The sequence below is a fragment of the Peromyscus eremicus genome, chromosome 18, assembly GCF_949786415.1.
Source record: "Peromyscus eremicus chromosome 18, PerEre_H2_v1, whole genome shotgun sequence".
In the NCBI taxonomy this organism is placed as follows: Eukaryota; Metazoa; Chordata; class Mammalia; order Rodentia; family Cricetidae; genus Peromyscus; species Peromyscus eremicus.
The window spans coordinates 16,403,502-16,410,530 of NC_081434.1; the positions used below are offsets into that span (position 1 = coordinate 16,403,502).

General features: G+C 36.5%; 1 pseudogene; it reads right to left on the reverse strand.

The window, feature by feature from the left end:
• Nucleotides 1-6,681: 6,681 nt before the first annotated feature.
• LOC131895386 (5S ribosomal RNA) lies at nt 6,682-6,800 on the reverse strand (annotated as a pseudogene).
• Between the last annotated feature and the right edge of the window lie 229 nt (nt 6,801-7,029).

The following is a 7,029-nucleotide window of genomic DNA, read 5'->3' on the forward strand; positions in this document are numbered from 1 at the left end:
AACTGAATGTCACACTGAGGGAAGTTTAAGAAAAAGACTGCAAGTCTCACCCCCCCACCCCCCCACCCCCCGCAGTGACACATTTCCTCAAACATATCTGCACCTCCTAATACTGACAGTCCCTTTGGGGGCCACTTTCTTTCAAACCAACACAATAAGTGACTGTCAGAAATTAGCCAGTGTTTTAACATCCTTTCCAATTTCTGTAATAAAATGTTCTGACACAATAAACTATTGGAAGAATCTATAGAGAAGTCAAGGCATTGGGAACTTAAAAAGCCAATTACTTTGTATCCACAGCCAGGAGCAGATAGCTATGACTTAACACTGATGTTATTACTATTGCTCAATTTGCTTTCTCCACACTTACATAGTCCAAGTTCCACTCTCTAAGGAATAGTGCTACCCGAGTAAACTGATCTTCCCACATCAATTAAGTAATCAAGATCATCCCCACAGCCTTGCTGACAAGCCCACCTGATCTAGACAATTCCCCACTGCGACTCCCTTTCCAAGTGATCTAGATTGTGTCAGGATGAAAAGTAAAAGGAATCGTCTTAGCTACACATTTATATTAACTCCCCGTGAACTAGTAAGTAAGCAGTTTTGTTTGAAACTTCCTCCAAAATCTGTGCTGGATTTCACTGCCACCGTGTCAAGGGTTTGTAGGTGGTATCCTTGAGAGGTGAGTGGATCAACATCAGCATTAAATTAGGTTAGTGACTGAAAGAATGAACTTGGCCCGATTTCCTTTGTGCCTCGTTGTTTGCCCTGTGCCATAGTATGATGTCAACAGAGGGCCCTTGGGGGATTCTGGCATCATGCTTTTGGACATGCCGGCCTTCAAAAACCATAAGCCAAGTTTCACATAAACTACACACTTGGCGATACTCTATTTCAGCAACAATAAGCAAATAACAAATGGATAAATAGGCCATGGATTACGACATAAGGTTTCTTCTGTATGCTTTGTGATACTGTATGGTAAACTCAGGAGAGCAAGACCTTCCTGGCCCAGCATTTCTCCATCGACCAAGGAGGCAAGACCATTTGATGAAAAGGAACAAGCCATTCCTGCATTTCAGAAAGCACTTTAGAAGCACCTCCAAATCTTGTTATACCAACAGAACCAGAAATGATTAATCACCTTTTGTTTTTTAATGTAACAGACTTCTCTACTTACACAATACTTTCGCCTTTTCTTATTATTTGTCTTACATACACAAGGATAAAATGATATTAAATTAATTCTGAGCTATTCAAATCTGGCAAATGTTTGTGCTTGTGTTTCCTGCTGGTTTTAATTTACATTACCATAACTAGTAATTACTGGGCATGTGTATATTTTGTAGGAAATTGTTTTAAATTTATAAAGCATTTTTCTATTGAATTTTTCTCATATTTATAGATAAGGGCGTATTGTCTTTGGTTTCCATTTTGCAAATATTTTCCAGCTTCTGGCTGTATTTTTCACAATATAATTGGTTTTTTGATGAATAGAAATTTCTATTTTTAATATTGTTAAACTTAAAGCCTTTTCCTGCAGTTTTTACTTAGCTGGTATAAGAAATACTTCCCCAGTATAGGATAATTATAAGGTACTTCAAAACTGTATTTTCTTTTATATTTACATTGCTTCATATACACATATACAACATATATTGCCATATTCAGCATAATGTGTGTGTCACATGCTAGAGTGCCAGCTCTGTTTTAAATTTAGTGTGCCACATGTGAATACAGTCCTGGATGCTTTCTCTTTTTTGTATTCTTCTAAGTGCCCATCTTTTATAATAGGCAATCTCACAAAATAAAATAAATCTTCCCACTTTGTTTTGTCTCAAAAAATGTCATACATATTCCTAGACGGGTGTGCTTCCATATGAATTTTGCATTAGCGTTTCAGGTCTCTGAAAATTAGTTTGTTGGGATTTCAATAAGATTATCCTACACAGATGGAAAGAACGAGGGAAATTGACTTTATAGCAGTGAGCTTTCTAGTCCATAAGCATAGCTTATCTCTTTATTCATATAATTATGTACTCCTTGATAACAACTATATTTTTGTTAATTTTTGTCAGCCTACATAGTCCTGTTATGACATTTTCCCATGCCAGTGCATGTTGTGAATTTCCCGCTCCTCCACTCTTCTCCCTTTATCCACTGAGCCATATTGTTTGTCCTTTCCTAACCCCAGATAGTACCTACTTCTGTAGTATGTTTAAATAGTTTTTATTTATTTGTTAAAAAATTAATACCATGATATGTCAACATTTAGCAATTTGTAACTCTGTTCATGAATGTAATCAAAGCGAAGTGTTTCTCCTTGTACTATTGTTTGGAATAAATATGTAATAGAGAGTTACTTCCTTAGTATAACTGTGGTCAAATTATCATGAGCAGACTTCTGGGACTGTAAGTTCTTTGCAATAGTTGGATAGAGGGATATGTACTTTGTTTCAACCGCTAGGTCAGCAGCCCACATTTAACATTTTCCCCTATCATGGTTTATTTTCTTTCAGTCCAAATACATTGTTTCCTATTTGAAATAGTCTCTGACTTATTGATTTCAAATGGTTTTCTAACTCCCTTAAATACGTGGTATTTTTAAAATTAAAATCAATATTTACTATTTACAGATTCCAAATTTATAAACTGAATTAATTACTACAATTTATTTGTAATGAAATTGTCAGTACTTGGAATGCTTTTGTAGTTTCCCCTTAATATAAAAAGAGTGGTGAATTTTGATTCATGCCTTTTTTAGGAGGATGAAAAAATAAGGAAGAAACGTTGTCACTATATTGTAATCTCAAAAAATTTGAAAAGTGAAAGAAAATAAAACAAAAATATAAGGTTTTCCAAAGTGGTTGTACAAGCTTGCATTCCCTCCAGCAGTGGAAGAGAGTTCCCCTAGCTCCACATCCTACCCAGCATAAGGTGTCTTCAGTATTTTTGATCTTAGCCATTCTGACAGGCATAAGGTGGTATCTCAGAGTTGTTTTGATTTGCATTTCCCTGATGATTAGAGATGTTGAGCAATTCCTTAAATGTCTTTCAGCCATTTGAGTTTCCTCTGTTGAGAATTCTCTGTTTAGTTCTATAGCCCATTTCTTAATTGGACTGTTGGGCATTTTGATGTCTAATTTCTTAAGTTCCTTATATATTCTGGATATCAGTCCTCTGTCAGATGTGGGGTTGGTGAAGATCTTTTCCCATTCTGTAGGCTGTCGCTTTGCCTTGTTGACCATATCCTTTGCTCTACAAAAGCTTCTCAGTTTCAAGAGGTCCCATTAATTGTTTGTTTCTCTCAGTGTCCATCTCCCCCAAGATCCAGCTATACCACTCTTGGGCATATACCCAAGGAATGCTCAATCACACCACAAGAGCACTTGTTCAGCTATGTTCATATCAGCATTGTTTGTAATAGCCAGAACATGGAAACAACCTGGATGCCCTTCAACTGAAAAATGGATAAATAAAATGTGATACATATACACAATGGAATACTACTCAGCAGAGAAAAACAATGACATCATGAGGTTTGCAGACAAATGGATGGATCTAGAAAAAATCATCCTGAGTGAGGTAACCCAGACTCAGAAAGACAAACATGGTATGTACTGTCTTTGTTTTTTTATCTTACATAGTTTAAAACTTTTATTAACTCCTCAACCCTCCTTAAAATCTTAATGGCACAGGTGTTGTCTAACTTTATATACTATTGTGTCAGTCCAGACATTTTTTTAGCTTCATATAAATAAAATGGACAATAGGAATGTGTATATTTTAGACATGTAATGATGTTTTATCATTTAGCTACATTATATAAGGATACTTAACAAATCCAGTAACATACTCATTCCTTCTCATAGCTACTGTATGCCCCAACCCCTTTGATGCATTGCAGAGATTTGAGAATTAAGTTCTTGGCAAATGTCTGCCATGCAACGCAATGTGCCTAACTGTGGTAAGCATGGACTACCTCTGTCTCCAGACTTTACTCAATTTACGTAACTGAAACTTTACATTCTCTCAGTGTTTCTGTGTTCTTTCATAGGTATACAAGAACAATAATTTTTCTCTTCACAAAACTAGTTTTCAACTTACTGAAAGCAAAATCAACCCTGTGTAAATTGCATAGTTTAAACTATTTACGAAATTTCTGACATTTGTCAATATCATACAATGTAGTTCTTGAGCATAAAATAAATTTCAATGGTTTCGCTATAGCATTTCCTTGTAGGAGCACATTATATTACCAGTTATACTATCAATGAAAATAGATTAATTCTAATTTTGAAAATTATTATTATTGTGTTTGTGTGTGCATGATGTATGTGGGCACATGTGTCACAGTATGTAATGGCGGTAAGAAGACAACTTTTGTGCATTTGCTTCTCTCCTTCCACTTTTATGTAGATCTTGGGATTAAACTCAGATCTCCAGGCAGATAGGGACAGTGTCTTTAGCAGTTGACTGTTATGTAGCAATTCCCTCTAAGATACTATCCATCCTGGAAGGAAGTTGCTTAAAACACAGGAAGTTGTAAGAGGAAGCAAAACATCCTATCCAGCAGGGAAGCCCATTCAGCAGAGGAAGTAAACAATTCAAAAGGCTTCAGGAAGTCCCTGAAACTGGTCAGATTCACTTAGGCCCTTCACTCTCCAAGCATATATAATGACTGTTTGTTGTTGTTGTTTTGTTTGTTTATTTCAAGGGTTTCATGTGGTGAGAAAAGCAGTCTACTACTGGAAGATATCTCTACCTACTATAGAAGCATTAGGTATTTGATTATTTATTTGATTATTTATTTTTAAGTGGCTAGCAATGTCTCTTGTCTATTTTCTCATTGGGCTGTCTTTTTAATTATTTTATTATTATATTTAGGAGTTCTTTAGATATTTTGTATATAAGTAGCATTGCAAAAACATGTGAATATCTTTACCTGGTCTGCACCTGCCTATGGACTTGCTTTTTTCTTTAACTGAAGAAAACTGTAAATCTCTTATTACATTTATTTATTTATTTATTTATTTATTTATTTATTTGTATGTATGTATATGTGGGGGTTCTTTGAGCAATGGCCCACGTATGGAAGGAAGTCAGAGGACAACTTGCAGGAGTCAGTTTTCTCCTTCTACTATGTGGATATGAGGGATCAAACTCAGTTCATCAGAGTTGGCAGCAAGTGCTTTGTCCAATTAGCCACTCTATAAACTCATAACTTTTTCTCATTTTCAATATGTTCTCTTCTCATACAATAATCCTGACCACTAATTCCCATCCCTCCACTCCTCCTAAACCTCCTTTTCCCTTCTTTGCTAGATCTACTCTTTCATTTCCCTTCAGAAGTGGACATGCCTATCAGAGCTATCAACCAAACATACATAACAAGATACAGTAAAACTATACACAAATCCTCATATGAAGGCTGGATGAGGTAACCCGGTAGGAAGGAAAGGGTCCTAAGAGCAGGTGAGAGAGTTCGAGACACCCTCACTCACATGGTTTGGAGTCCCACAAAAACACTATGCTGTTACCATAACATATATGCAGACCCATGCAGGCTCCATGAGCGCTGCCTAAGTCTCTATGAGCCCCTATGAGCCCTATGTAGTCGATTCTGTGGACTGTGTTCTCCTGGTGTCCGTAACTCCTCTGGCTCCTATAATTCTTTCTTCCCCCTCTTTTATGGGGTTCCTAAAGCTCCAAGGCGAAGTATCCAATGGAGAGCTGCACTTTGGGCACTCCCTTTGCCTAATGTTTAGCTCTGGGTCTCTGCATCTGCTCCCATCAGCTGCCAGAAAAAGCCTCTCTGATGACGATTGATAAACTCATAAATTTTAATCTTAACAATGTCTAATTATTTTTAACTTTCCCCTTTTATAGCAGTACTTTCTCTTTTTTGATATCATAATATAATTTCATGATAACTTGCTTAATTTTCTTCCCTCCAAATCCTCTGTTCTCTCTTTCAAATTTATGGCCTCTTGTCATTGATTTGTGGTTCATGCGTGTGTGTGTGTGTGTGTGTGTGTGTGTGTGTGTGTGTAGCTTCTGACATTATTAGAAAACATAGGCTCAAAGCAAGCTCCTTGATTCTCTGGGTTTTACAATCTTTCTGCCTCCTCTTTCTCAATGCTCCTTGAGCCTTAGGTGTGGGAATTGTTTTGTAGACATATCTATTGAGACTGGGCTCCACAACTCTGTATTATTGATTGGTTGTGGTTTCCTATAATGATCTCCATCTGTTGAAAGAGAAGTTTCCTTGATGAGAAGTGAGAACTACTATACATATCTGTGGTATATAGGTAGATGCTTAGAATGCACTTAGGAATTACAATAGTTTAATGAGGTGGTGATTGTAGGTTCATCTCCAAGATCCATGACTTCTCTAACCAAGTGGTTTGTTAGGCTTTTAGTACCAGATATGATTTCCCTCTTGCTGATCAGGTCTTAAGACCAATTAGAGAATTTTGGTTACCTCCAAGGTATTCATGCCACTACTGTGCCCTTAGGATCATTGTTGTGGTTCATGGGCATCATAACTGGGTCAAACTGTTGGTTGCTTCCCTATTTTGGAAACTTGCATGGTGCTATCTGGCACCATAAACTTTATCAGTGACTTCTATTTCTTTTTTTTCCTTTTTCTTTTTTTTCTTCTTCTTTTTTTTTTTAAGCCTACAGCACCCGGGATTCCCAGGCAGTATCCCATCCAATACTAACCAGGCCCAACCCTGCTTAAGCTTCCGAGATCAGATGAGATCGGGCACGTTCAGGGTGGTATGGCTGTAGACGTAACTTCTATTTCTTTTGTGAAAATGCACATTTAATTCTCAGAAGTCAACTTTCTGTGCTGTCATTATACTAAAAATCTCACCTATTTAATAGGTTAAATAAATTAGTGATCATTTATTTAACCTATAACTTTTGATCTATAATTTCTCTGGCATTAATTTGGTAGACAGTATGCTTTAAATGTCAATATGGCTTATGAGTTAAATATATATATATATATATATATAT